The sequence below is a fragment of the Ambystoma mexicanum genome, chromosome 3q (assembly GCF_040938575.1).
Source record: "Ambystoma mexicanum isolate Mex_15411 chromosome 3q, UKY_AmexF1_1, whole genome shotgun sequence".
Taxonomy (NCBI): Eukaryota; Metazoa; Chordata; class Amphibia; order Caudata; family Ambystomatidae; genus Ambystoma; species Ambystoma mexicanum.
This window is the reverse complement of record NC_090926.1, coordinates 1,128,787,788-1,128,814,941: the sequence shown is the minus strand read 5'-3', so window position 1 is coordinate 1,128,814,941 and position 27,154 is coordinate 1,128,787,788. Positions and strand designations below refer to the sequence as shown.

The window sequence follows — 27,154 nt, the reverse complement described above, 5'->3', positions numbered from 1 at the left end:
TACAGAGCCCTATGATGAGTCTTGCTGCAGCATGCAGGACACATTTCAGGGGTTCCAGGGTAGTTGCAAGAAGGCCTTCCAAAAGGGCATTGCCACCATCCAGGTGGGAGAAGTTCAAGGATTTGGCAGCAGATCTGAATTTGTTTTCTGGGATGAAGGGCTTGATTTTCCATAGGAGAGAACGTTTTGACCAGGCAGTTTGTGTTTTTTTTGCTATGTGCTTTTTGAACGCGCAGTGTCCATCGATGTTGAAGCCAAGGGACACGGCACAGGTGGCCAGCTAGGGTGTGAATCCCTCAAGGTTCACAGCAGAGAGCCAGGTCTGAATGTCAGGGTATTCAGTGTTATTGGTCAGCAGTAGGAATTCAGTCTTGGAGGGGTTAAGCTTCCGGTAGGCACTTGAAATCCAGGACTGGATCAATGTGAGGCAGTCCTTGAGCCTGTGGATGTCTTCGATGGAGGATATCTTGAGGTAGATCTCGGTGTCATCTGCGTATTGATGAATGTGGATGTTGTGTGCAGAGAGGACGGTTCCAAGCAGTTCCATGTAAAGATTGAAGATCATGGGGGACAGGATGGATCCTTGTGGGGCTCCACAGGTGATGGGTAGAGTTGGTGATCTGGAAGAATCCATCTGTACGAAAGGCGGTTCGCAAGGTAGGATCACTCACAAATCTCATGGAAATGATGGCCACTAGGAAAAGCACCTTAAGTGTGAGTAACCTAATGAGCAGGAATGAATGGGCTCACACGGAACACCCACAGAAAATGTTACAACTAAATTCAAATCCTAAGCCGGGAACCACAAACTGGCAGTGAGGAAACCCAATAAGAACTTCAGTGGGGGATTGTGAATCTGCCATAGAAAGCAGAAAATCCAACACAGGGGATAGAGGACAAGATAAAGGCTACAGATCCCTCTCCTGGCACCAAACCGAAAATGTACACCACCTGCAGACATAAATGGATTTCATAGCGGGCATCCGAGCTGAAAGGAGCACATCAAGGACGTTGTTCAACAAGTCCCACTCCTTGTACCCTAGCTTCTGAGTAGCCAAGCATGAAGGTTCAGGCTGCTCAGGTTTGGGTGGATGACCCACCTCGCAGAGAACAAGTCGACTCTCCTCGGAAGGCCCCAGAGAAGGCAGATGGACATGCCCAGCAACTCTGGATACCACTTTATCCGGACCCAGTCTGGAGCGATCAGGATCATGGTGGTTCCGAACAGGCACCACCTCTTGAGAACCAGCGGAATGACCGGGATCAGCTGGGTTCAGCTGGAACACAAAGGAAGTCAAAAGTCCACTCAGACATATGAAAGTCCCCCAGAGCACTCTGTCGAGGAAATTCCATGGAGCAGAACAACTTGCTCTTCCTGTTGACAAAGGAAAGCGGTCGACTTGAGGAGTTCACCGTTCAGGAGAATATCTCCTCCAGCCCTTCCTGGCATAGCTCCCACTCTGGGGAGGTGAAATCTGTCTTCTCAAGGCACCGGCTGTGACATTCTCTTTTCCAGACAGATGAGCTGCCGTCAGAGAGAGACCATTTTCCAGAGCCCAGAACCACAGTTGCAGTGCTTCTCTGCACAGAGGCAAGATCCCCGCACCACCTTGATTTGCCACTGTCTTGTCAATCAGGATCAGCACAGTCTTGCGTTTCACAGAGGGGAGGAAAGCAACCAGGGCCAGCCTGATCGCCCTGAAGCTCCAGCAAATCGATGTGTTCCAGAGACTCTGCAGGAGACCACAATCCGCTGACCATTAGGTCCGACAGGTGAGTGCCCCAACTAGTCAGAGATGTGTCTGTGACCACGGTCACCTGGGGCTAAGGTTGGAAAAACAACATGCTTCTCAGCACTCCGACATGTGGTGCTGAAACTGCAACCATTGGGATCCGAGAAACCACTGAAGCGATCTAATGCGCAGCCTCGCCTCCACTACCACTAGGATGCAGGAGGCCATGAGGCCCAGAAGGTGCAGGAAAGAAGAGGCTGAGACTTGTTCCTGGGATTAGAGGACATTGACCATCCAAAAGATGTTTCCAACTTTGTCCTCAGGTGGGAGCGCCCTGCCCAGGCGAGCGTCCAAGAATTCCCCAATGAATCAGAGACTTAGATTGTGAAACCTGTGACTTTTTTGAAGTTCAGGGAAAGGTCCAGGCTGTGCAATAGAGTGCATGTGCAGAGTAGTTGCTCCGACACTAGATCTGGTGAGCGAGTTCGGAATAGCCAGTCATCCAGGTAGGGAAAGACATGAATGTCCTTCCTTCAGAGGTGAGCTGTCACCACTGCCAGCAGATTGGTGAAAACCAGGGGGGCAGAGGAAAGACCGAACGGCAGGACCTTGAACTGTTAATGTTGTTTACCCACCACAAACCTTAGGTACTTCCTGTGCCTTCGATAAATCAGCACATGGAAGTAGGCACCCTGAAGGTCCAAGGAAAACCAGCAAACGAAATCGATCGCACTTTGACAGAAGCTGACAGACCTTCTCCAGGACGATGGGGTCCAGAGGCAAAGGGATAGCCAGAGGAACGTGGTCCGGGGGGCACTGAAGGATCATGAGACAATATCAATGTTGGATTACCTGTAAGGCCCAAGCGTTGGACGTGGTTTTCGACAAAGTCAGGCTGAACAAGCTAAGCCTCCTCCCCACCCGCGACGAGTGGCAAAGCCAGACAATGAGGTTTGGCACCCTGCAGTGCGTCATGGACAACGGTGGCCTCAGCACCCACTCACCCAATGGGTCCCTTCCCCTGCCTATCGGGAGGAGCCTGCCTTGCTCTCATACTGGGACCACAGCCCCTCGGAGCAATGCCACGAGACGACGACTGCGCGGCAGGCTGCTCCACCACTATCTCACAGGGCTTACACGCTGGACCTTAGCTTCAAAAAGGTTCTGTCCGTCAAAAGGCATGTCCAACAGCCTGGTCTGGACGTCGGCAGCCAACCCTGAGGTCCTCAGCCACGAGTGGGCCTGACCATTGTGCTAGTGTCCATGGACCTTCTCACATAGTCTGCTGTGTCCAGCCTGACTGCAGCATTTGGTGTGCCGCCTCCTTGCCATCAGACCTCAAGACAGGAAACCATCCCATATATCTCCCTCAGGGACAGTCAGCCATACTAACCACTGCTGTCCAAAGGCCGAAGGAGAACTTTGCCATAGCACAAGAGGCATTCAGGTCCTGCAGTGCAAGACTTCCCAACGCAAACTCCTTCTTGCCCCATGCTTCAAAGCTCTTACTCTCCCTGTCCGGTGGAAGGGACGGGAATGAAGAGGTCTTTAGGCTAGTTGTCACGGCCTGAACCACCAAGCTTTCAGTTGAAGCATGGGAGGAAAGAAAAGCCGAGTCTGATGGAGCGGGATGATGCTTCCTTGCCAAATCCCGGTCCACTGCCGGAACAGAATCAGGTTTCTCCCGCATATCCAATATGGGGCATAGAATGACACATTGAAGGGCAGTGGTTTCTCTTTTTTGGGGGCATCATCCAGAATATCACAAAATGTGTGCAGAACCTTGTACCTTGTACCTGGATAGAGCAGACCATCCCAGAGTACTGGGCAACTTAGCCGTCAGGGAGGTGTCAAGATCACTGGCCCCCTACAGGTCTTCTTCCAGGCTCAGCATGTCCTCAAGTTCCCCGTAGAATTCTTCCAGGAAATCTCTCAACTCCCTACAACCCATATGTTTCAGCCCAAAGGTGTCCCAAAACCCTCCTTTGGATAGATGTTGTACATCCTTTCCATGAATGCATCCCTAGGGAGTGGAACATATTCCTGCGGTGCGGGGGTGTCCGCGATGCTGGTCAACGTGGCCAATGAAGACAACGCCGGTGCAGGCACCAAGGCCGCCACTCGCGAAGGCGAGGCCTTTCAGCACACTGAGACCACGGTCTCTGTCTGGTCCAGGTCCGAGCCCTTATGTGTTTATAAACGGTCCTCAGAGGCGGTGGAAACCTGCAGTGCTGCCAATATCCCTATTCTCAAAAAGCCTACTCTCGACTCTTCACCGACATCTAACTTTTGCCCAATGTCACTCGTTCCGTTCCTATTTAAACTATTCGAGAGGGTTGTATACTCTCCGTTATCATCCTACATGCATCTTCATTCTCTTCTTTGACCTCCTCAATCTGGCTTTCGTCCTGGCCACTCCACAGAGTATGCATTTCTACACATCTTAAACTCACTTCTCCCTGCACGGCACAGTAGGCTATTAATTCTCATCCTCAATCTTTCCACTGCTTTTGATACTGTTGATCACTCCATTCTTCTCTGGGTCTGTGGTTGAATCCCATCTTTCTCACTGTTTTTACTACGTTTCATGGGCTGAACAACTCTTGTCCACTGACCCCTTTTAGGAATCCCTCAGGGTTTGGTCCTTGGTTCCTTCTATTCTCCCTATACAGTATTCCCCTCCCTGCTTTCATCACCTCTTTCAATCTCTCGCCACTTTTATGATGACACCCAAATCTTCTATTCCTTTTCTCCCCCTCTGCAAGACTGTTTCTTGTTAGTGTCTGGATGGCGTCCTGCTTTCTTCATCTCAACCCTTCCAAGACCAAGGTCCTTTACTTTCCACCTGCCTCCCCTTCACTCTCACATCTACTTTCCCCATCCATCCTTCCCCTTTCCCCCTCTGCTAGCAATCATGGCCTCATGTTTGATCCCTCTATTTTTATTTCAACCTTCACATCTCTACGAATGCTTGCGCTTTGCTTTACCATATCTTTGATCATCAGCGTGCCCGTCCGTTCATTTCGTTCTAGACGACTAAACTCCCGTTATAGACTTCTCTCGGCTCACCTATGTTAGGGAGAATTCTCTGTTAAGGCTAATTTCCAAAACCTAGTGAGTCCCCCAGCAGCTTTGCTGGATTTTTTAGGTTTATTTTTTGTCCTGCTAAGAGTGAGACTCTTTTTCTCCCACTCTTAGACATGATTTGAGATATCCTTTAACTTTGAAATGTGTTTTATGGGCTATATACCCCTGGTCTTTTACTCCATAGGGTTTCATGTATTTTTGGTAGTTGTGTTACACAGCACCCTCAGTGCAGTAACACAGGGGTGTCCTAGTGACCCCGAAACATAGACTCCATACCCTGGGACTGACTACTGTCTCCCAGGGCATGTAAAGTCACCATTGACTTTACTAGTCTTAAATTGTGAACAGAAACAGTACAAACCATCATATTGTGGAAGTACTGGTAGGGGTAATTAGATTGCCCCTGGGTCTGTTTTTTGATGGGGCACTGTGCAGTCCCTCCTCGTCGAATTTCTGGCTGGTGGCAGTGGTTACCACGTGAAATATTCCACCGGAATATTTCCTATGGGATTTTCCCATTCATTTTAAACGCACCACTTTTTTGGTGCAATGTTAAAGATACCGTCGGGTTATTTATTTAATATTTATTCCCCGGTTAGGTCTTTTTGGCAGGACTCTATTTTAAAATGGTGTTTGTGTTCGCCTCTGTAACTCCAACCCATGTCGAGCCCTTTGTTCCACTTTTTGGCGGGCTTCTCCGCAGAAGCCTCCAAAAGTGGTGCCACTCTGGGTCTACAGGATGTGTGGGAGGGGTTTAGGCACCCTGGACTGAGTTGCCTCGGCAACTCAAGTCGCACTCTTGTGTGATTGGCCCAGTGGTGAGCTGCCCGGCTCACCACTTGGCATGTTTGAGTGACAGCTGGGACTGATGAATGGGGGTTTTCTGCATAAAAGCAGGGCTTTGGGGACTGGAACTTCAGAGGTCACCACAGGACCAAAGAATCCGAAGAGGGAGAAGCTGAACCGACCTGCAACGACGACACCACCGGTGGAGCCCTGCTGAACCGTCTCACTACTTCCCAACGACAGAGAAGAACTTCATCCTGGAGAGTCTTCTTCCTCTGAACTGGTGGGGATAACCAGTTCGCCTACTTTTCGCCTTCCTGGACCGTCTCGTGGTCGAATCGCCCGTGCCAAGCACCCCGGCGGCCGGATAGCCATGCTTCACCACTACTGCGAATAAAAGGGTAGTACCTTTTAACCAGGAAACTCCGCGGCTGGTTTCTTCCCTGGCAGTGCAACGACCTCCAGCTTTCCTCCACGTCGAGGTCTTCTCTTCCCCAGGACGAAGCTCCGACTTGCACCCGCTGCCAGGAACAACTGCCCCCGCTGGAGCTTTCTCACCATTTCAGGTGCTGAGTCCCGCCTGGTGTCCCGTAAATCCTTGACTTTCTATCCTGGGGTGACTTGGGACCTGCTAACTAACTTTTTCTGAACTGATCCAACCCTTTAACCATATGCAACGACTCTTTAAAGTACTATTCAACTTTGTGATCTTGGACACATTCCACCTTGCTCTCTCCAAGAGTGGGCCTGGCCTATGACTTTTTTGCTCCTCGGTAGACTCTGCCTTTTCTGACTTTCTCTGGTTCTCTTAAAGTGTTGGTATTGTGCATTTTCCTGATACTGCCTTTTTCCCTCCCTTTTTAACTAACTTATTGGAGTGCCATCTTAGGTTAAGCGCTCACCTCTGTCTGTAAAAAAGTGGTGTTTTAACTAAGACTTGTTCAATAAGTAATCAGGGATGTATATATATATTAATAGTGAACTTGCTTGCCATATTAGTGTTAGTGTATATTACAAAGTGTGTTTTTAAATAATTATATACTTTTATACCCAAGCTCTGGTCAGTGTTTGCTTGTGCTACTGTATTTTAGTACCTATCTTGTATACACTATATATTGTCTAACTCTTCTTGAGAGAAGTCTGGCTGCTCAGCCACAGCTACCAGGTAAATCTGGGTGGTACAGACTGCTACCAATTGGGTTTACTGCCAACACCTGTAGTCTTAAGCCTTTTGCAGTGGTCCCTAAGGGAACTGAACAGGTTTCTGCCTAACAACCTATTTTTTAATTCTTTTCTTAGCCTTACCTCTTCTCACCTCTTCTCTCTGTGTTATGTTTTTAATATGCCATCAGTCTACTGTTTCAGTTCCCTCCTTACTACTCTTACTCCCCCTCTTATTTCAGCCTCTCTGCTTTCTTTTTCCTCTTAACTTCTTTTTCACTTTCTTTGCTTGGTCTATAAATCCCTGCATTGTCTTGCTCCTTACTAGCTCTGTTCATTGGTTACTTTATATATCCCTGCACGCTCCCATCAGTCTCTTTGCCTTCTCTCTGTTCCTAAACATCCCTGCGCCGCCTCCTTGTTTTCGTTCATTCACCCTCCTTGCAACTAAACACTGGAACAGCCTTCCTTTAACATTTGCTCTTCTTCCTCTTTCCATTTCTTTCATGCTGAGCTAAAAACTCATCTGCTTCAGTCTCTTATACATACGTAAACTCTGCAGCTATACATCTCTCTACCCTTCTTTGAAACTGTGTACTGTTTGATTAATTCGAACTATTGTCATAGCGCTTTGGCGAAACACTATGAATAAATACAAATTTGTGAATGATTCACTTGAAAGAACAAAAAGAATATCATTTTTTGAAGCAAGTGACCTGGAAAGTAAACACATGATAATCCAACATGAACATTTAAAAAAAAAAGAAGTAATCACATAAATATGTTATGCAAAAGGAATGAAATCGTAGCTTTATTTTTTCTACCATAGTTGGAAGTGTGCAAGTTTTAGAGGCCTAATTAATAACAGCCCAAACAATCTCATCTGGGTTTAAACACTGTATTTAGGAATAGAACCCAAAAAACATTAATAAAAGAACAAAATATATAAGATCACCTGCTTATAGTAATTGTTCAGTGACTTGCAGATAATTATTTATGGTGTGAAGAGCATTTGCAATTACAGAATAAACCAAACCGTTTTGTGTGTCAAAAAAACGATAAGGAGAAGGTTATAAGAAGACCTGGTGAATGAAGAACATCAGGCAGTGAGCCTTAGGGGGAAAGATAATTGGCGGGAGAGTACACCAGGAGCTCTACAGAACCCAAAGGGGATTCCTGGCAGGGGAGTATACCAGGTAATCTATCCAGAGGATGTGAAAGGAAAATCCATTGTGAATGCCCGAGGGCTTGCGCTCGCTATACAAATGCAAAAATAAAATAAATACATAAATACAAGGTTCCTGGCAGGAGTATACCAGGAACCATATTTTAAAAGTTACTGTTTAGAAGAGATAGTTTCTGACATCTTTAAAACACCATTGCTTGCAAAAGACATGTTCTCATCATTCTCAAGAAAGTTGTGTAAAAGAGGCATTTCTACTACTCTTACGGAAACAATATTTAGAAAAGAACAGTTTCTCATTAATCTTATGAAAGTGTTACAACACCACTACTTAATTTGCTGAAAGACAGACACTATTGCTACCCTTTCAAACAATTTTGCTTGGAAAAGACACTTTCATCATCGTTAAGAAAGTGTTATGTGAAAGAGACATTGCTACTAATCTTAAAGAAACATCGTTTGAATAGAATATTTTCAATATTCTACCTGAAATAGGGGAAAGTAATCATCCTCTGGATGCAAGGATTGTTTTGTTGGATTTATATGACAATGCATTACTTACCGTAAAAGCATTTCTGATGGTTGTATCTGCTTAGATTCACATGCTGTGCATAGGTCCGACATCCAGTGGTCACTGCGGAGTATTGCATTTTGTTTTTCGTAGTCGAAAAGGGGACGTCGACAAGGCGTGTCTGTAACACTATCCCTATAGTGACGTGCGTTGTACCCACAATCCCTCACGCGTCGAGGTCCCTCTGTTTGTATTTTTCTGCCCTGAGGGAGCCTTCTAGACGTGAGTGAGTACAGAAAAGAGAGAAATATATGTTCCTTCCATCCGAGCGGGGAGGAAGTGTGGGCGCATGTGAATCTAAGCAGATACAACCATCAGAAATGCTTTTACGGTAAGTAATGCATTGTCTTCTGATGTTTGTTAATCTGCTTAGAATCACATGCTGTGCATAGACTAGCGAGCAGTACCCGGAGTTGGCAGTGGGTTATGAGAAGGAACAGTAGAGAAAAGATGTCTTAATACTGCCTGTCCCACCTGGGAGTCAGATCTAGAGTGTGTATCTAGACAGTAGTGTTTTGTAAAGGTGTGCACAGAACTCCAGGTAGCCGCTTTGCAGATGGACTCAAGGGGAACATTTGCAATGAATGCTATGGAAGCCCCAGTGCCTCGAGTGGAATGTGCTCTTGGCTTGAAGGGTAGTTCTCTCTTAGCAAGAGTGTAACAGAGAGTGATGCATTGAACAATCCATCTAGATATAGTGGACTTTGAAACTGCATCTCCTTCTCTTCCTGCTGCCACCGAGACAAAGAACTGATTAGTCTTTCTCAGTGGTCTGGTTCTTTCCATGTAGAACATGACAGCTCTGCGTACATCCAGTGTATGCAGACTTTTTTCTCCCAAGCTGGAAGGGTTTTGAAAGAACGTTGGTAGTTCTATTGACTGGTTTACATGAAATTTCGATTTGAATTTTGGTGCAAACCTTGGGTGTGTGCGTAGAACCACTTTATCTTTGTGAACTGTTACGAAGGGGTCTAGTACAGAAAGAGCCTGTAGTTCACTTACTCTCCTAATGGAGGTGACAGCTATTAGGAAAGCAGTCTTAAGCGTGAGGTCTTTAAGAGTTGCCTTGTGCATGGGTTCGAAAGGAGGGCCCATGAGTCTTGAAAGTACCACATTTAGGTCCCATCCGGGAGCTGGGTTAGCTATTGGCGGGTGTATTCTCTTTACCCCCTCCATGAAGGCCTTGATAACTGGTATCTTCCAACACCGACACTTTAAGTTGTGAAGTGGTGTATGCAGAAAGTGCCGCTAGGTGGACCTTAATGGAATTGAACACTAGACCTGAATCCAGTAAATGGGTCAAGTATAGGACAATGTTAGTGGGAGAGCAGTCAACTGGGTTGATGCTCTTAATTCTACACCAGATGACAAATCTTTTCCACTTGCTAGAATAGCAGTGGCGAGTATTCGGTTTTCTGGATTCCCTGAGGATGTCCATACATCTCTGCGGGAGTTGTAAATGTCCAAATTCTACGATCTCAGGAGCCAGGCTGCTAAGTTCATGGTCTGAGGGCATGGGTGCAGTGTCCTGCCCTTGTCCTGTGACAGCATGTTGTACGGGCAGGGAAGTTTCACTGGGGGAGATAGGGACATCTCCATCAAGTGAGCGTACCATGGCTGCCGGGCCCACATTGGGGCCACTAGTATCATGGTAACCTGCTCCTGCTGCATCTTGTGCACCACTTTGTTGAGAAGGGGAGTCGGGGGAAAGGCGTAAACAAATTTCCCTGACCATTGAATCGACAGACCGTTCCCCTTGGACTGGTTCTGGGGGTACCTGGAGGCGTAACTTTGGCATTGTGAGTTTTCCATAGTTGCGAACAGGTCTATTTCCGGGAATCCCCATTGCGTGAAGACGTCTAAGACGATGTCTTTGTGCAATTGCCATTCGTACTCTTCGGGCAGGGGGAAGTCTCTGCTGAGTTTGTCTGCTAGCAGATTGAGTTCCCCTGGTACATGTTGTGATAGTAGGAACATGTTGTGTTTGAGAGCCCACTTCCATATATTCTGGGACAGCTTGGACAGTCCTGGAGAGTGAGTGCCCCCTTGCTTGTTGAGGTAGTACATGGCTGTGGTGCTGTCTGTGAGGACCATCACTGTCTTTCCTTGTAGGTGTTCCTGAAAGGCTTTTAGTGCTTTGAACACCGCTAGAAGTTCCAGCAGGTTTATATGCTTGGATGCTAAGCTCGGAGTCCACGCTCCGTGAGCAGTCTGATGGGATAGGTGAGCCCCCCATCCTGTGAGGGATGAGTCTGTGGTTAGAGTGGCTTCCACTGCGGGTGTGGCAAAAGTCTTCCCTAATACCAGGTTTTCTTTTGTCCACCACCGCAGCGAGAGAACTAAGGCCTGCAAGACCACCACTAGATCGTCCCATTGTCCGCTGGCCTGACACCACTGGCTGTTGAGCCACTCCTGCATTGGGCGCATGCGCAGGCGCGCGTGAGGTACCAAATAAATACATGACGCCATCATCCCTAGCAAGCGCATAGCTTTGCGTACCGTCACCTCTCGACCTGCTACATAATGGGGGATCTGAAACAGCATGTTTTGGACCCTCTCGTTGGAGGGGAAGACAAGGCCTTCCTTTGTTTGAATTAGAGCCCCTAAAAATTGTTTGACTTGGTTGGGGTCTAAGCTGGACTTCTTTTCGTTGATGGAGAAGCCCAGTTGGTACAAAAGGTCTACGGTCTTTTGGGTATTGGAGAAGCATGTCTCGTAAGAATCCCCGGTTATGAGCCAGTCGTCGAGGTAAGGGTATACTGGGATGGATAGCCTGCGCAGTTGGGCCGCTGCTACTGCCAGTACTTTTGTGAATACCCTCGGTGCAGAAGCTATCCCGAAGGGTAGTACTCTGAATTGGTAGTGTTTGTTCCCTATCTTGAACCTGAGGTATTTTCTGTGTGCTGGCAACATTAAAATATGAAAGTATGCATCTTTCATGTCTAGCGTTGTCATGTAATCCCCTTGTGATAACAGTGGGATTACTTCCTGCAAGGTCACCATACGAAACTTTTGGGGTTTGACAAAGTTGTTCGCTGGGCGCAGATCTAATACAGGGCGCATGGTTAGGTCCTTTTTGGGTACAAGGAAGTACACTGAATAAATACCTTCTGTTACCTGAGATAGGGGGACAGCTTCTATAGCTTCTTTTTTCAGTAGTTCTTCTACTTCTTGAAGAAGAATAGTGAGGTGTTCCGGTGTTATGCGTTGGTTCCCTGGGGGTCTGTACTTCGGGGAACCGTTGAATTCTATGCAGTATCCGTGGGCTATGGTGGATAATACCCAGCGGTCTGACGATATTCCCTCCCATGCTGATAGGAACGATGTTAACCGGCCCCCGACCGGTGATGCAAGGGAGGGGACCCGAATCTTCGGGTCATTTGTTGGTATTGGGCGTGGAACCTCTGGGGCTGGAGCCGCGACCTCTTCCTCTGCCACGCCGTTGGCCTCTTTGACTGAACTGGGTGTTACCCTGGTTAGAGGGCCAGTTGGTAGCAGAGTAAAATTGTTGTTGGTTCTGCTGCTGGCGTTGGCCACGAAAGGAGCGTCTCTTGCCATAGCTGCGTCTGTTAGGGGGCCTAGAAATTTGGTCAAGAGTCTTGATGGTATCAAACTCTTTCTTCGCATGTTCTAGGGCCTCATCAACTGCTTTCCCAAACAGATGTGTTTGTTCTATGGGCTTATTTATGAGGGAGGCTTGGGTTTCTGGCTTAAAGCCTGAATTGCGTAGCCAGACATGGCGTTTGAGAAGTATTCCCTGAACCAGGGAGCGGCCAGCCGTCTCAGCGGCATCTAGGGAGTTCTTTACGATGCCCTGGTTTACAAGCGTTCCCTCTGATATTACAGCTAACAGGCGTGAACGCAGGGGTTCAGGTGCGTCCTCTGCTTCGCTGCGCAGCTTGCGCCACTGTGCATCTGCGTAGCTAGCTAGTAGGGAATTGTTATTTGCAATCCTAGTTGAGAAGGCGGCGGAGGTCGTGATTCTTTTCCCAAGTGCGTAGAGCTTCTTGCCCTCCTTGTCAGGTGGTGCTTCACTAGTGGATAGTGGTACCCCCGCTCTTTTTCTTGTATTAGTAACTACAAGGGAGTCCGGAATAGAATGTCCTCTGATGTACAAAGGGTCAGAGGCTGAAGGGCTGAAGAGCTTTTCTATTCTAGGGTTGATCCCTCTTACTAAGGCTGGATTGGAAAGGGAAGGAGATATTCTTCTCTTAATAGAAGCCAGGAGCGGAATAGACTGGCTAACAGGGGCTTTTTCTTTGATAACTTTTTCTACAAAGTCTATGTCAGGAAGAGTTTCCCCTGTGTCTATCTCAAAATGCGGTGCTGCCTTGCGCAATAGTGCATTGAGTGAAGGTTGGTCATCTATGGGAGAGGAGTTCCCAATATGTGAATCCTTGAGAGGAGAAGGGTGAAAGGCATCAGGGTCTGAGTGCACTGATGGGGATTGCCAAGGCTGCACTGACGGGGATTGCCAGGGCTGCGAGGTAGCTGTATCTTCTTCAAAAGCTCCTGCAATAGTGTAAAGATCTTCTTCGAACCCCTCTTCCTCATGTTCTTCCTCTCCACCCAAACACTCCTCATCTTCCTGTAGGTATTGCTCCTCCTCAGTGAGGTCATATACATCTGTGGAAGGGGGAAACAGCCTAGGAATCTTGACTCTAGGGTCATCCTGGGGCCATTCTCTTTGTCTTTTGTGAGTGGGTGGGTCTTGGCTTCCCAGAAACCTTTCCATTTTCTCCATACAAGAATGGAGTCTTTCAAGGGTCTCATGGGGTACCCCTGAATAGTCTAGAGGGGGGAAATCAGTGTTTTCACCTTCAAAACGCTTAGAACGCTCCCACAACGTCAAGGAGAGGTTTCCGTCTCCCTCTGAAAAGCCCTCCGGTAGTTCAGAAGTGCCCTTAGATGAAAGGGGCTGTTCCTGGCTACTTTTGTGCTTTTTCGGCGCGGTATTCGACGTTTGTTTCGTCGTCCGCGCACGTTTGCCTTCGGAGACAATTCTCGCTAGGCTCTCCACAACGAGTTTGTCAGTCGAGGGCTCTGGTGTCGACGTTGCCTGCGTTGCGCGTTGTTCCTCGACGGCCGCTCTATGGAGCGTTACGTCGGATGATTTTGAGGTAGCGCCCGTGTTTGATGAAAGCCCAATCGCTGGTCGCGGCTGCGTTTGCGGGTGGGGCTTGAGACCTTTACGGTCTGAGGTAGACGCCGGAGTACCCTGCGTCCCCTTCGGCGCTGATGGATCCTTCGTCCTCGACGAAGAAGAGCCGTGGGTTGTGTGTTTAGTTTTATGGGGTCTATGTGCGTCCTTGTCGCCGGGGTGTTCATCCCCATAAGCAGGGCGTGAGCAGAGCCCGTCGGGGCCGGGGACGGACGTCGAGGAGCGCGAGCGCTCCTTCTGGGGGTTCATGACTTCCGTGACGGACGTCGAGTTATCACCCTCCTCGTCACTTTCTGTAACAGCGGCGGCGGGTGAGGAAACTGACTTCGACATAGCGTAGTCCGCCCACCTCTTAACCTTTCGTTCTTTGAGAGTTCTTGGTTTCAAGAGCTTGCAGGCCGCGCAGCTGTCCTCTTTATGATCGAGGGGCAAGCAACGATTACAGAGCTTGTGTTTATCCTTCCAAGTGTATTTGCCCCTACAGCGTGGGCAAAACTTAAAAGGTGTCCTCTCCATAGCTGAGGCAATAATATCTGGTGATAACAACCCCGAGGGAAAGATAGGGGAGAAAGAAAGACATTCTCAAAGAGAAGATAAAAGTTCGAACCCCCACTCTCCCTACTGTATGTTGGCCGTCGAGGCCAGGCCATGTGTTCGGCAGCGCCGAAGGATCTCCTCCGCCACTTCCCCTCCGTCGAGAACTTGTTCGGCGGAGAAACAGCTTCACAGCTAACGTCGAGGGGAGGAATCGTTAACAATATAATAAGTATAATTAAGGACCGAGGTCCGTGGTAAGTATAGCAATGTCTCTCTAGGAGCTCCGCGAAAGGCGACCAGAAGCTGGGCGGAAAAAAACAATCTGAGGGACCTCGACGCGTGAGGGATTGTGGGTACAACGCACGTCACTATAGGGATAGTGTTACAGACACGCCTTGTCGACGTCCCCTTTTCGACTACGAAAAACAAAATGCAATACTCCGCAGTGACCACTGGATGTCGGACCTATGCACAGCATGTGATTCTAAGCAGATTAACAAACATCAGAAACTTTGTTTCTGCACACTGTGTGCTGAATGTACAGCAGAGACATTTACCTAGCACCTTTTATTATTGTTAATTTTTAGTGTGATGGTCAGATACGCTTGGTATACAAAGACAGTTTGTCTAATTTTAACAAGGAGACACAGACTGATCTTTAGTTTTGATTTACTATGCAGGGAAACTCTTTAGGATAGAGACAGAAAGGCCTTTATCCAAACCAGTTTATTTTAATAAAATGTCTAATGTTGAAAACATTACAACTTTTTGTCTGCACTATTTCTGAGCCCTCACATTTCCCTCCATAGATATCTATGGAAATCCCCTCAAAATGTTTGTTTTGAACTGGACCTGATCTACAGAGGTCAGTTAAGCCTTTTTGTGCCATTTACCTTGCTTGGCTCATCTGATTTTGGGGCATTAATCAATGGCTATGACCATAAGTGCAGGGAGACTAACTTGTAAGGCGTTTCCAGGATGGGCTGGTGGCAGCGGATATGTTCTACCATTGTTATTTAGATTTTTGTGTGCACTTAGGTGTTTTACCAAGTATTGGCTTTTAGAGAACCACATACTCTGAGATTTCGCCTTGTCCTTTGGCCATCTTTATTTGTGCCTTGTTCCTGCCCTCGCAGATCGGATTTGCCATATATGGTGAGCCCTTTCCCGGGCTAAGCGTCAGTGTGTGTTTGCCGCTGTGACTGTTAATAATAATGATACAGTATTTATTGACGGATACCGTAGAATTGACAGAATCCTATGTTTTTGAGGAAGAAGTGACCAAAGTGGTTTTATTCTTTTTTTACTGAAAGAAAAACTTTTTCAATAAAATATATCTGGGGGCGGTGTAAGGGATATTAATAAAGGTAGGGGGAAGGAGGAAGGCCTGCCGGGGGGTCTACCGCCGCAATAAAAACAAATTTGGTCACTTCACTCTTTCAAAAACACGAATTTGGTCAAATCCCCTACATCCTTTATTGAACAGGGACCTAGCTTCGGGAAGCAATGGAGCGCTTTACAGCTTTACAGAGGTAACAGAACAGATATAAAGCAGGGGGTAGGATACAGGGGGGGCACAGACGAAGGGTAAAGCTGTACCAGGTGGTGGAGAGGTGAGGAGTGTACAGCATCTAGCAAATCAGATGGCGCAAGGGGCAACGTGATGGCCTAGGTGTTGAGGAGGAGAGACTCCTTGAAGTGGTGGGTCTTTAGTTCTTTTCTCAATTGTATGAGTGTGCGGGCGTGTCTGATGCTGATGGGGAGGAGATTCCATAGTTTTGGGGCGTTTTCTATCCCTTTCTGTTTTGCAGTGGCAAATTTCAAGTTTGCACGTGTCCTGGCTTCTGGTGGTGCACTGTCTGCCAGAGAGGCTGAGTTTCTCTGTGAGGTAGTTGGATGACTTGTGGGCGACTTCCTTATAGAAGATGCAGCAAGGCTTGAAGGTGATTTGTGCGTGCAGTGGGAGCCAGTGAAGGTCGATGAGGGCAGGGATGAAGTGGTCGTATCTGCGTAGACCCTTGAGTCGTACGGCCGCGTGAAGGACACTTCGCATGGGCACAAGGGAGAACAACTGGAGTCCTTCGAGTAGTGCATTGCCCAGATCCAGGTGCGATAGGACGAGTGCTTGAACGGTGGATCTAAAGCTGTACGAAGGGTGGAAGGTCATGATTTTCCACCGGAGAGAGAGCGGATACCAAGCTGTCTAAGTTGTCTTAGCTATGCGTTTCTTGAAGGAAAGGTGTTTGTCAATGTGGAACCTGAAGGACTTGGCGCAGGTGGTGAGGTTGGTGTAAAGCCCTCAGAGTTCATGGTTGATAGCCAGGTCTGTATGTCTGGGTGTTCGGAGTTGTTGGTGAGGAGTAGGATGTTTTTCTCTAGGAGGGGTTGAGCTTCAAGTATGCACAGGACATTCAAGACTGGATCAGCGAGAGATAGGTTTTGAGCTTATGGATGTCCTTGATGAAGTCGATCCTGATGTATAGCTTTGTGTCATTGGCGTATTTGTGTATGTGGATGTTGTGTGTGGCTAGGAGGGCTCCCAGTGGCTCCATGTACAGATTGAAGATCACTGGGCAGACGATGGAACCCACTGGGACTCCACATGTGACTAGTAGCATTTGCAATCTAGTGGAGTTGATCTGAACAAACTGCTGGCGGTTGGTGATGTAGGACTTGAACCAGCATAGGACAAGGTTGCTGATCCCCATGCATCGATGTCGGTTGTCCGTAAGAACCTGGAGGTCTACAGTGTCGAAGGTCAAGTAGAACTAGGAGGCAGTGGCGGTCATTTGGTGTTGATGTGTTGCTGCACTTGTGCAGCTTTCCCTTTATCGATGATCTTACCTAGGAAAGACCTGAAAGTTTGTCTGATGGGTTTCTGCTTGGAGTGCTTGACTGGGGTGGTGTACAGGATGTTTAAAGGCATCGCCAGGTGGTCAGACTAGTTAAGCGGGAGAGGAGAGCTGCAGTGGAGGAAAGAGTGCAGTGATGATCAGGTTGAGGATGTTACCTTTCTCACCTGTTGGGTCTTTCGTGTGCTGTGTGAAGCTGCAGGTGTTGAGAAGGCAGAGAAGAGCTTCCTTCATCGGTTTGGTGGCCTTGTTGCCTGGAAGGTTGAAGTCACCTAGGAATATGTTGGCATGCATGAGGGACATGGTGGCATCCATGTCAGTGAAGTCTCCGATAAAGGCAACGTTTGGTTTGGGTGGTCTGTAGATGAGAAGGAAGGTGCCTGTGTCCCGTCGGGGAGAGCGGGCCAATGTAGCCATCATGGACAAGGACGTCTAGGATGTGGGGGTTAACCAGGTCTCGGTGATGAAGATGGCGTCAAGGTCGTGTGAAGTGATGAGGTCGGCCTGGTCTGCTGCATGGGTGATCGGTGAGCGGATGTTGGCGACCATCAACTTGTGTTGTGGACAGTGATGGGGTGCTGATGGGCTTGGGGATGATGTGGGTGAGGTTGCTGCATTGTGGAGTCCATGCCTTAGAGGATGGTTGATGTTATGGACGTTGGTATTACCTGGGGTTGGTGGGGAAGGCCTGTGGGGACGGAGAGAGAAAATACATGTCAACGCGTGTTTGCCTGTAGTCTGAGTGTGGGTTCGGATCCTAGGTCCTCCCGATCCAAACAGCAATTGCCCTTTTCTTCGTCGGCCCTTCACTTCAGACGCCCGGGCGACAGACACCCTTGATCTAAGAGTTAAGAGCAGAAAGGACCTTGCACTTGCACCTTTTCACCAACTGCAAAGGAAAAGAGGTTGGTGGGCTGCTTAAGTAGGGGAAAAAGGCAGCAAAACATGGAGGCACCAACAGTTTAAAGGGATTGACAAGTGGGCAGGTCTTAGGCCATGTGACCTAGAGCCACTTGCACCTGCTCACCAACTGTCTGGTCTCAGTCCTCGTCCTGCCAAAGTGTGAGTGCTGTGGGCAGATGTGGTGGCCGGAGGCTGTGCCTGACTAGATAGCCCCTGCCAGTTTGAATGGTACAGGTCCTTACCATTAGTGAGTTTGGGGGTCTCAGCTGAAATTTTGGTTAAAAGGAGGACTCCAGCCACTCTTCATTCGTCATTGGAGCCCAGACACCCTTGAAGCGGAGCATCCTGCTGAAGATCTGTAACTCGTCATTGCAGCCAGCCAGCTCGGTCTTCTTAAACCGTCTTGGCAAAGCCCTGATCCTTTGCTCATCTCCAGATGGTCTTCATCATTGCTTCGACCGCTGGACTAGTGGGAACAACCAGTCTGAACCCTGCTCGAGGATCATGACCTTGGAAGCCTTCAGAAGTGTCCTTGGACCATACTGTGCACTGACCAGCTCCCACCAGCGCGCCTTCACTTAATAGGTTGCCGTCCCTAGTTTGGACGTGAGATTCTGCAGACCCTCGGCTTGTGAAACATGAGCCTTCCCCCTACAGTTGCAGCGCTATCGCACAAATAGTGGCCTTTCAGGGCCAGCTTCTTTGATTTCACCACAAATGGACCACTACACACAACTATGGCTACAGGTGTAAGCAAAACCAACCTTTGGAATAAGTCTGTGCCACACAGTTTTTGGTAGCGAGCTGAGCATCCAGGCTCATCTCAAGAGGGAATGTGAGCTGTAAGGATGTTACACAGAGGTCTGTAATTACAAGTGTTCAAATAGACTCTTATACTCAAGGTTTCTTTGTAAAAACACTTTTTAATTTATTACACAGTTAGGAAACATTCGCTAAAAAGGAGGCAATCAATATCACACAAAAATATACTACAGTACTTCACACCATCAGTTCTGAGGCATTTAAACTACTTTGAAGTAGGAGCAAAAAGGCATAAGATAATAAAACGAATATTACAGTTACTCTTAAACAGTGCAAATAGTTTGAGTTCACCAGAGGAGTTAATTCGATGCAATGGGTAGGCCAAAGTCAATGGGCTAGAGTCTTGTACAGGTAAAAATGGTTCTGGTAGTTAAACCGAAAACTCTTTGACACGGTTCTCAGAAGTAGTTCATGGAAGAAAGATTCATATGTCGGGTCACGGCCTGGAAGTTGCCAAAGTTTCACGCACTTTCGCAGTGAGAGATAAGTTCTCTCGGTCGGGTTTTCACAGTACCTTGTTTTGAAGAAAAAGATGCAGCTGAAGATTTCTGTTCCTGGCAGTTCCTGCAGATCTCGCTGTTCCTGAGCCTCAGTCGTGGGGACAAGAGGGAGGATGTCGGGGGACTCCTGAACTGCACTGGGACTAGTCAAAAAGCTTGCAAAGGCAAATCTTCAATTCCGGTAGCTGTAGTCAATCACCCAAACTGGTGTCCTTCCTTGCTATTCGGTTTCCTGCAGCACTCTGAGAAAAATACAACCAGCTCCTAGAATGGTATCCAGGAGTCTTACGAGTGGATTGGTCTCACCAACTCAAAGGGAGAAGTCATCCTTGAAGGGCTTGTCTGTCAAGATGAACTTGGCAATTCGGACCTGCAGCAGGGCTTCACCGGGCAAACCAATGGTCCAGTAGTTGCAGTCACCGTCTTCTTCCAGCTCGTCTTCAGTTCTTTCGTTCCAGTGGTCGACTCTGCCTTCCAAGCCAAGGGACTTGCCTTTTAAACAGTTTTCTCCCATTCATTACAGCCTAGCTGCCACTCACTCAGCAGGGTGGCTGTCCTTGCCTGACAGTCAGCCAGCCAATCACGCCAGAGTGCATTTGGGTCTCCTAGGAGACTACGCACAGGGAGTTTCAGGCACCTCCCTCACTTCCTGCCCACCCCAGACACTTGAGCGCCAGACGAGGTCTTCAGTCCTGAAGCCCGCCAAAGGTGTAGGAACAAAGGGACCAAGCTTGGTTTGGCGGGCAGAGACAAACTCTAGAAGGACCTTTCCAAAATGAAATGGCAAATAAAGAAGACCAGGACCCAGTTAAACAAAGGAGGCTCAGACGCCACCTTGAAAAACATGGCTCCCGCGATTTAAAGCTACTGGTGGTCCCGGTCGGGAAAAATCATGGTAGTACATTTTAAAACCACTGCCACCAGCCATTTCGATAGGAAAGGGTAGCATTTTACTGCTACATGAGTTTCTAGACATAGGGTATACTAGCTAACCCCTCCAGCACTCTATTGTAAGATAGTGTGTGCTGGGTCTAGGAATTTGAAAAGACTAGTAAAGTCAATTACACTTTACTTTCTCTGGGAAACAGTAGTTTATCCCAGAGAAGGTATTTAAACCTTGGGACAGCCTAAACGGCTTCCCCTGTGTCACTGCACCGAGGGTGCTGTGTGACACAAATAAAAAGATGATGGCTATGGAGTTGTCCAAAACTCCATAACCAAAGAAATAAACACAGAAAACAAAACAGAATTAAAATGTTTAAAACCCCAAGGTTTAGCAAAAGAGCTGGCGGGCTCTAAGGTAGAGGGAATTAGCACATTAATGAGAATTCTCCCCAACACTCTTCTGCAGTGGTCATTGTCTCCCAACTGTATCATGCTCTGGGGGTCATCCAAGGTAGTCTACTACATGCCTATCCTTTCTTCATCTGGTCAGGGTCCTCCTGCTGCTCAGTTTAATAAAGCGTCTCACCAGAGTGCGGCACCATTGACTAGCTAGACCTAAATGCTGAAGCCGAAAGTGACCTCTGCACCAGTGACACCTGGTGCTTCCTTGATGGAAGCAAGACATGAGGTGAGTGGGCAGAGCAGATTTAGCAGTCCTGAAGTGGTCCCTGAGAAAATAAGAGTATATGAGATGATTAAGCATACTGGTTTCAGGGGTGGACTGGCCCATAGGGAAGCCTGGAGATTTCCATGTAGGCCTCTGCACCCTGGGCCTCTTGTGTGGTAACCCGTTTTATTTCCACATTGTCTCATAGGGAAAGGGTTGGGGTTGCTGAAAATGTGTACTATGTGGCGACTTTGAAAATTATTTCCAGGGCCTCTTATGGTTCCCAGTCCACCCTGACCAGTTTCTCCCCTCTTGTGCACCTACATCCATAGGGTTTAAAAGGGGCAAAGTCCTAGCCCTAACTATCCCTTGCCTGGCTGTAAACAGTGGAGTTCTAGTCAAGGCTTCTACTATGTTGGTAGGATTTGGAGAGGACGTTCGACAAACATTGATCTCTTGGTTTTTGTTTCTTAAAACACTTACAAACTGCCTGTTGGTTTTGCAGCACTTGTTCAGCCTACATAGAATCCTCCTAGCTTAGTGCAAAGGTTTCTACTGGAACTTGGGGTTTATGGGGCACTAAGCCCCAATAGAAGGACTGTTAAAGTGTAGGTTCATATTTTTATTTTGTGTTTTAAACTTTTACCCATTAGTTCTCAAATTGTCATTTTCATAACTTGCTTTACTATACTATAGTGTTCTCATAATTCGGATCTTGCCATGTTTAAAGTAAGGTGTTGGGGCTCTGTAGCCAGCGCACCCCAAGGTGAATGTACATATGTTAGCCATGTATGCTTACTGATTTACATACCTGAATTTTTATTTGAGTTGGCAAAGGCCTATATGAAACAGTAGTTTTATATATTCTGCCTAACTTTTTTTGATTTAGAGTACTATGTGTGCGTAAGCAAACCCTTTACCACTTTCCTAAGTCTATGACTAACTTCTTAGTCCCACTATCGTGACAGAGTTTGGCTGGCCATTTGCGCTTAACATGTTCAGCAGAACACGGTGGCCTCAGTAGTTGTTCACAGGGCTGATTCTGACAATCCATTTGAACAGGGGTGCTCAACCTTCTTCCAAATTATGATGGCGCTCGTTTGGAGGGATAGCGCCATAAACCTGTACGATATTGATGCTATGTTCAATTTTTAACTAGCCCTTTCTTGTACAGGTATGCTTTTTTATAGACAGATAGGCTGAGTCGCCTTTGCCAGGATTGGGTGTTGTGATCTGGCATATGATCCTTGAACAAAAAAAGTCCTCAACACACTAAACTATCCTGCTAACCAAAACCTATCACTATGCATTTCAACTTTGATATTTCTCCTCTGTGAAGGGTGCAGTGCGCTAAAACGTGGTTGTAGAGCCTCCGAGAATTCCATAGAACATGTTATTTGAACCATGTGTGTCCTCAATATAGGGGGGCTACCACACTTTAATTTCAAGTTTGGTCATTGCACATGAGCAGTATTTCGTAAGGTGAAAAAGCTACACAGGTTGTGCTATAGTGAACAGAAAATGTACTACATGGAACACAGAGGCCATTACATGTTTAAATGATCATATAAGAACTCTGTTGTCACCAACAGCCATGCAGCAGGCTCAGAGCCTTAATCAGCAGCACACTATCCAGTATCATTAAATAGATCTATTTGTGTAAGAAAATAAGAACCGACGTCTGTATTAGGAAACTCAGGCACCTTATTTTTAAACTATTTGTGTATACTCCTGCGCACCTTTATTTTTATACTGTGCAGTAGGGTTTTTACCACTACTGTGGCCACTATGACGAACCTGGTTGTTAAATCCCTGTCTTTATGGCTCACAAATGACCATATACTGTCATTCTCTTTGCAGGATTTCACCAGACCCCAGGAATCCACCTGTGGGTGCTTGGAACTGGCCTGGTCCAGTTAAATGGCTGCAGGCAGTCACAATGCACATCTCCAACCTAAGTGCTGTCTTGCCAGCAATCATGGCTTGAATGCAGCAAGTTGCAACGTGTCAAATCCCTGCACCTATTTAACATTGCTCCGGAAAAATGTATTTCTTTTTCCTCTGACTATTCAGCACTTTCCCCACAAATTCTAGGACTAAAGCTCATTAATATTATACTGGTCTGAGAATATGTTGGGAAGATAAAAACAAACATTTGTACTTTAACATTGGGTGATGTGTAATAGTACGCAGTATTGTTGCAGACTCTCCGATAGGTGAGCTGGCGTTCTTAAGCCAAGGTTTCTATAGATCATTAAAGGATTTGGAGCCATTCTGGAGGTTCAAGCACAAGGGACGCAAGAAGCCTATTGCTGTGATAAGTGCTGTCAAAGCCAAATTCCAAGTGCTGCTCAAAATCAACCAGGGAAGGCGATCATGGTCTCTCTCACTCGAGCCAGTAGGAACAACTGGTTCACTGCCCTGCACTTTATTGGACATCCCCTTGATGCTCCTGGGAGCTGTGGACCTGTAACCTCTGGAGTGCTACTGCTGTTTGCTATGAACATCTTGTAGCTCTCCATATGGACCACATTTACAGATCCACTAATCAAGGGTCTCTGACTGTGTGGATCTGCTGTTATCCATCAATGATAATAGGGACACCAATGGAGTGAAAGTCCCCCAACCCTCCTTCATTGCCTTCTGACCAGTACTAGGTTCCAAAGACTGCCTGCCTGCTGCATCGTTGAGGTCCTAGGTCACGAGTGCTGCAGCAGAAGTCCTTTGTCTAAGGAAAACTGATATCTGGTCTGATGGTCCAAGATCTTACCAGTGGTCTTTGTTCTTAGATGGGGTTTAAGGTACCGTACTGCTTACGCTTGTAGTGAACCACTGCGTCCCAATTGCGTCCAACAGGGCAAGGAATCTTACACCAGCCTTGCTTTTTGTGGTGGATCCTAGGAATAGAAATCCTTTTCTGGGACTCCGTAGACACCGTGGATTGGTAGCTGTCTTTCTAACTCAAGGGAAACCTGCAAATACTGTCTTACAAAATGTTACTATCTAACCATGGGGTGCACAACATACCCGCGGGACATATGCGGCCCGCGGTATTGTGCTTTGGGGCCCCCTATGGACAGGACTTTCATAATGATGGGCGGCACACTTCAAGCATCAGAAAACAAAGTGGGCTGCACTTCATTACGAAGGTCTTTGAAGCCCGAGACATTGCTGGTATAGATGTCCCTAGAAGGGGGTAATTGCCCCTCTAATTGATAGCCTGTCTCTGTTCCTCCACCCCCAGCAAATAATTCTTTGTAGTGGCCCTAAAGGCGCTCATCCACCCAGCCATCATTCACACATTTGCAGGCTCTATTTGCACAGCCTGTGTTCTTTTTTCTGACCCGAAAGGTACACCACGGGAAGCAATGGGCCATGAAGATCACCGTCGGCCATCACTGATAAAAGCAGGCTACCTACATGGTGGGCACACTTTTGTTTTCCAATGTGCAGCTTACATTTGTCTACAAGAAAAACAAAAGACATTTCCAAACTGAAACACGCTACTTGAACTTCCATTCATTCGTTTTTTTTTGGACTGCCACACAAATACCTTGTGGTTTTGGTGTCCCTTCCTTTCTGTTTTTTCACAGGATATATATTTCTAAAGCCGTTATATGCTTAATCGCAAATAAATGCTTTTATTGCGCTGAAAGCAGTTATCAGGAAATTAAACTGTGGGTTCATGGAGGCCAACTTTTGATTTTCGCTGCGGGGGCAGACATTCCCCCACCCTCACACTGAATATAGGCGAGCTGCCAGTCCAACAAATCCCCTGGCCGAACACATTTTATAGCACTTGTTTTTATAAGGAATTGCAAAAAGTAATACGATTTGCAGACAGTTTTAAACATATAACATCTTAGCAACAGTCACTCAACCTGCTGGCAGCTTTCTAATGTAGGGCACTTCTACAAGTCCATTTGTGTGTTCTACAAAAATCAATGTATTACCAAAAGTGCAGTTTGTGCACATGACTTCAAAGTCAACAGTATTTTATCTCCAGCCACACTGATCCTGTGCATACATTCTTTGACGGTGTGGCAGTGGCGGTTCTCCATAATGGGCATGGTTGCGCCGACCCACAGGCCCCCTCACCCGTAATGGAGAAGCCAGCCCATTGTAAACACTGAGCACTCACTCAGCTGCTTTATGCAGCTGAGGGATTGTGGCTCGGCTGGCTTAACCGTCAAAGGAACACTGTTCCCGTTTGACAGTTTTGCTCCTCAGTGACGCATATCCAATGAGCCATGCAAAGTCGGGGGCATTTTGCTTCCCCAACCTTGCCTGGCCCATTGGGGATGTCGGCCGAAGAACTGCATTTTTGTATGTGCGAGGAAGGGGCTCCTGCACCTCCTCCCAAATACAAACGGAGCGGGGCTCTTCGTCATCAACAATCTGGCTCATGTGCACGAACCAGGAAGTGTTCTCTGCTTCCCGTTTGTGCTACGTGGGAGCTGTAGCACAGAGAAAAACATCAGGACCACAATTTTACCAACACCAGTGCTGTAAAGCATGGTAATAAGCAGTATAGAAAACAAACTATATCGGTTATATTTTCTTTCCATGGCCTGTACACACCACCTTTGTATGATGCTTCAGAGCATTAATTAATTGACCTGGTGACAAAGAAATGTTGACAGTGGGTATTGAAGTATTTTGTGGCAGTACTTCTGAATGCAGAGGCGTTTTTGGTAGCGTGTGGAGGTTGCAAAATGTAAAGGTTTTTCTTTAAATGTGATAGTGTTCTATGATGCCGGTGGCCTCTCAGTCTGCCCTGTAAGGAACTCATGGTGGCAACAGTAAAAACAGACACAAGTGATCACAGTTCAAGGGTGTTTATTAAACTGTATGAATGGGTGACAAAACTCCTAATCTAAAGCTAAAATGGAAGCAAATAATAATAAGGCAGTCCTAGTGGCGTCTTGTCAAATAAAAAGGGCCTATACTGAAAAGCCTATTGCCAATCCTAACCAATATGTTACAAAAGACTGTGGGATAATGTTCACTAGAAAAGAAAGAAGTGTTCACAAAATGATGAGTCAGGATGGTATGGCTGGGATCTCCCTTCCCAACGTTTTAAGCACGGGACAAGGCAAGGCTTCAGAGCACAGCACACTCCTGGGCCTCTCCAGCACAAGGTTCACTATTCCATTCAACGATACCAGGACCTTCAGGGGCCAAAACTATTTTCTACAAAGTCTCTTGCCTTAGAAGGCCTGCTGGACCCAAAACAACAAACAAAAGATCCTTCTGTGATTTTGCACCTTGGGCAATTGCTCTTTGCTCCTTGGATCGCCCTCTGCCGGGCTCTGAGTCTTTTTACAACGTGGGCCTCCCTCCATCGAGTTCACTACAACCTTTCACTCTTAATCTCAACACAATGTCTTCGGGTGTATCATGCTTCAACCTGAGTCGCAGGCATCCCTCAACCGGGTTCACATTTGCCAATTTCACAGTTCACTTTGCTTTATTACGATGCAGAATTTACTGCTATTTGCTTTTCCCTTGGCAACCCTCCGTCGGGTTCACATAGCCATATTAACATAATGTTCTCAATCTAATCAAAAAGCAGGGTTTCCCTTCCCCTTGCTTTCTCGTGGCAATGAGTCAGAGATTTCGATTGTACAAGGGATTTGATGTGACCCTTGAAGGACCACTCTTCATGTCGCCCCCCTACTAGGGCCTTCTGGTACTTGTAGTTTCAACACAAAACAAAGGGGCATGCCAGAGTCCTTGGAATGAGTACTCCTGCAGCGCCTGACCACTCTGCAGCTGGCCCATCTCTGTGCTTTCCCAAAGGTTTGAACACACACAAGATCTTTGTGAACAAGTTCCTTGCGTTCCTATAATGTTGATAATTGCAACCTTGCGGTCACAGTTCGGTTTGCTATCAGCTTTCACAGACTCACCGGCTGCGTTGAACCCGTTGGCTTGCCTTCCTTTTGAAGTCAAGGGCGGTACCGCAGTAGTCAGCGTGCCTCCCCGCCTTTTTTATCAAAGCAGGAGGCCCCCGTGCAACGTTGACACCGGTCACACCACACGCAAGCAGTACTTCCAAGTATTTTGATTCCCTTTTCGGAGGCTTTGCCATCAGGTGTGCGTGGTTACTGTCAATTGCCTGATTCTGCCTGACCCTTGTATTGGGACATATCAGGTAAATGGCTCTGATGTTAGTCCGTTGTCTTTCTCCGTTTAAGAAAGTGTTAGTGTTGGAAAATTGGGAGGAGTAGAGCTGCTAAATATCCTGCGGGGTGTTACAGGGAATGGGGTACGGCGTCTCGCCCGTTTGTGTCAACTTCCACA

At 47.2% G+C, this 27,154-nt stretch overlaps 1 protein-coding gene across 6 annotated transcripts in view; it reads right to left on the bottom strand.

Moving 5' to 3' along the window:
- Positions 1-27,154, bottom strand: part of PNPLA6 (patatin like phospholipase domain containing 6) — a 1,092,789-nt gene that overhangs the window by 576,912 nt on the left and 488,723 nt on the right. The window lies entirely within an intron of this gene.